Source organism: Limanda limanda, chromosome 7 (assembly GCF_963576545.1).
Source record: "Limanda limanda chromosome 7, fLimLim1.1, whole genome shotgun sequence".
Lineage (NCBI taxonomy): Eukaryota > Metazoa > Chordata > Actinopteri > Pleuronectiformes > Pleuronectidae > Limanda > Limanda limanda.
The window spans coordinates 24,129,499-24,133,419 of record NC_083642.1 but is presented as its reverse complement, the minus strand read 5'-3'; the positions used below and the strand labels follow the sequence as shown (position 1 = coordinate 24,133,419).

At 42.0% G+C, this 3,921-nt stretch overlaps 1 pseudogene; it reads left to right on the top strand.

The window, feature by feature from the left end:
* The first annotated feature begins 1,778 nt into the window (after window positions 1-1,778).
* LOC133005795 (putative nuclease HARBI1) lies at window positions 1,779-3,249 on the top strand (annotated as a pseudogene).
* Window positions 3,250-3,921: the final 672 nt, after the last annotated feature.

The following is a 3,921-nucleotide window of genomic DNA, read 5'->3' as shown; positions in this document are numbered from 1 at the left end:
ATTAAAGCTTGGTTTGCTTCTCTGCTTCGCTGAGCTCCTCTCTTCTCCTTTTTTTTGACTCTTGCTCACCTTTTATTCCCCCTCTCTTTTTGATGCCACACCATACAGCAAGCTGGGAAATGTGAGTTTTTTTTCTTCCTGTGTTCTTCAAAAAGAGCAATTGGGGGCAGCCAACAAAAGGGGGCCTCTAATAAGCTGCCTACATATCACAGCAGAGGGTGAGTCCCATGTTGCGTTGGAAGGATGATTAAAAGTTACCTGTGCCAAATGATTACTTCTTCGCTGCCCCGGGTTCAGCCGCGCTGAATGCAAGGCGGCCTTTTACTTAGCCAGCACTGTTTAATTAAAACAGTCAAATGAGATTTAGCCACAATAAGGGACGATAATGGGTCAGCTCACTGATAGGGAGAGTTTTATCCGTTCTCATTAACCACTCCCTTGATAGCATTCATGTAATGAAGGAGTCAATCACCCCATCTCATTTGGGGGAGAAAAAAAGGAAGGAGCGCAGGAGGGGGAAGGGATGGCAAAGGAGGGGAGGGGAAGGGGGGGGGGCAATACATTGGAAATAATACAATTAGGAAAAGGCTAACACTTTAATACTTATTATCCCTGTAGGCAATCATCATGGGAGGCAGTGGACCTATTTTATTAAGAACACATCACCAAAGCTCTAATTACCATCATACATCTAGCTAGACTCCCAATCTTGTGACAGCGATTCTTCTTTTACACCATGTTAGCTCTGGTTCCTGAACTGGTTCCATTCAGGATTCTTGGAGCTTCTGTGCCACCCAATAAATGAGTTGCACAATGCACAAAAACAGTGAAAAGCAATAGCAAGGTAATGGATCGCTTTAATCAGCTGCAGGTGTTTTTTTCACTGTTACCTCCTTCCTCTCCAACTTCTAAAATATCACATGCAAATTGATGTTGTCACTATCTGCTCCTGAACTACTTGTATTTATGGTTGTGGATGTAAAACAAATTGATAGGTTCTGAATCTATTTTGGTTTGAAAGGATGAAAGTAGTTCAACACTAGGAATGCAAACTGCAAAGCGGAATAGAACCTATTCAATGTAGTGTAGGGCGTGATACAATCAGTAATCACTTCTGATCCAGTAACTTCACAATCTGAGAAAAACACACAGTGGAGCAGGGATGCTTCAATCAGACTTTTATCTCCAATACTGATCCCACAGTTCCTACTTTGTCATAAACAACTTATGTTGACATACAGTGTTTCATACCAAAATACATTGTGTGTGTACTTACGACTGAGAAATACATTTCCTTCCTGACAAAACATAAGTGAATGCTTTAAATCCTAGATTGTTTAAAGTAGATACATTACCCTTATATACTGTCCATTGCTACAGCTCCTCTTGTCAGCCTCTGAAACTTGGTTTTAGCTCCTGTCTCTTCAGAAAAAACGGTACAAAACACAACTAATAAAGCACAATGTGTCTCAATTAAATCCATGTGTGCTAGCAGCTTCTTTAAATGAAGGATTGCGTTAGTTCATGCAGGATACGGAGTTATGTGCCCAGAGGCCTGTTTCAGGTAGCTGGTTTTGAGGCAACCCCGAGTTTGTTCGCTCTGAGTTAGTGGAAACTCTGGGTTTTCCGTTTCAGGTAGCAGGTTCAGCGCAACCGAGAGTTAGTTGCTGCGGCAACATACGCCGTGGACCTAACCTGCTCGGGAGGTGGTTAGACCTACTCTGAGTTTGTTGTCTACAAGGCTGAAGGCAGCTCTCCGACAGAAGGAAGTGTTAGAAATGGCATGTCCTTTTCTACGAGAGCCCGTGGACGTAGAGGCTGCGATCCTCAGAAGGAATCTCCGTGAGGAACGATTATTAAGACCCCGGTTGGATATACTTTCTTTTCCTGATAATTTTCTTCACGAGCGCTATCGTTTTTCAGCGCAATCTATCATTTATTTAGACCACCTTCTCAGCCCCCATGTTAACTGTCAAACGCACCGGGGGCATGCTTTAAGTTCAATACAAATTATTTGTGTTTTTTTGCAAACGGCAGCTTTCTTTACAACGTCGGTGACGCCGAGCACATTTCAAAGGCAACCATGTGTCGGTCTGTCAGAAATGTGACTTTGGCACTGAAACGTTTTCTTTACACGTTTGTGATGTTTCCAAGAAACCGACCTATACGAACAATCAAGGAAGAGTTCTACAGAATTGCAGGTAACAGTAGCAACAATGTAGCCTATTTGTTTCTTGGAACGTTTTAATGTAATAAATAATGTGCACAATTTAATTAAATTAATTAATTTGTAATGTTCTAGATTTTCCGGGTGTCATCGGGTGCATCGATGGAACTCATATTCCTATTAAAGCTCCTTCAGTGAATGAAGGAGACTATGTTAATAGGAAGTCCTTCCACAGCATCAATGTGCAGGTACAGGTGAAGGCCTAGACCTTCAGCATTTTAAATTAAAGATACTTAACAAAACAGCCTCTGTATCTAATTATACTCCTCTGCAATTTGAAGGTTGTATGTGATGCCAGAAATATCATCACCCAAGTGGAGGCAAAGTGGCCGGGGTCTGTGCATGACGCACGCATATTTCGGGAGTCTAATCTGAGCACTCGCTTTGCCCGTGGTGAGTTAAGCCTATATTTGAAGGATTTAGAATCCATATTTGTTCAGATGATTAATATTTCACCTGTATCGTAGGAGAGTTCGACGGTCATGTTTTAGGTGACAGAGGGTACCCCTGCCAGCCTTGCCTTCTGACCCCGTATGCCGATCCCGTGCCAGGACCACAGCAGCGCTACAACCTGGCGCATATGAGGACGAGAGCCAGGGTCGAAAACACGTTCGGGATCCTGAAGGCAAGATTCCAGTGCCTCCAAATGCTGCGAGTCACACCAGAAAGGGCATGTGACATAATAATTGCATGTGTGGTTCTACACAACATCGCGATTTTGAGAGGGGAAAATTGCCCACCTGCATTTGCAGATGAGCAGCACATAAACCCAAACCATGCCATGGATCCACAGGACGGAAGGGTGGTTAGAGAAAGACTCTGCCAAAATCATTTTGTTTGAGTTTTCTATGTAGTTAAATGTATTTTATTATTTCCGAAATGTTTTCTTTGGCATTCTTTCGCCTTCCTGTATGATAGTAAACTCGTGTGACAGACCCAGCCTCTGGTAGGGGGTGACACTGTTCAACAAAATAACTTGTCCCACCACAGCCCGTGTTCTAATAAAGACAATCTACTTTTTATGAGGATTTCTTTATTTCCTGAAAGCACAAAAAAAAAAAAGATCATTCATATTGGGTATGTTTTTGGAGCAGGAAACAGTATCCCAGTTTGTACCTCACCCACCTTTAACTTATGTTCCAAAATTTGGATCTCCAAAGCATCCTTTTGCATCTTTTGCCTAATGTGGTCCATTTCCAAGTCTGCTTTGTTTATTTGTTTTCCCAGATAGATTTTATAGAGCTCTTTGACTGGAAGCTATAGGAATGCAAAAGATGACATTGGATTTTACAGTGCCAAGTACAGCGTTTCATTATAATTCCAGGGAGAATCTTACAGAGGTAAGCTGTGAAGTAGAGCTAGAAGTGGATGGCCTCTCATTGAATTCGATTTCATCCTGTTTGAGAGAAAGAAGATGTCAGTTTTAAACTGTACAACGCTATCATCAACTTTTAGATGTTAATTTTAAAAGGTGTTAACCTCAATAGGCCTTTCCTCTTCCCTGTCAAATGCTGCAGACAATGTTTCTCCATCATCTTCCTGTAATGACATTAACAGTTGTGTTCAGCAATTATCAAGACATTATTAATAATCTGTGGAAGGTGAAGAATTGTTACAATTGCATGGAGGTTGGTGAGGGCAACTGGTTCCAGTAGGGCGATGACGCCATCAGTAACTGGAAGAAGATGATTAGA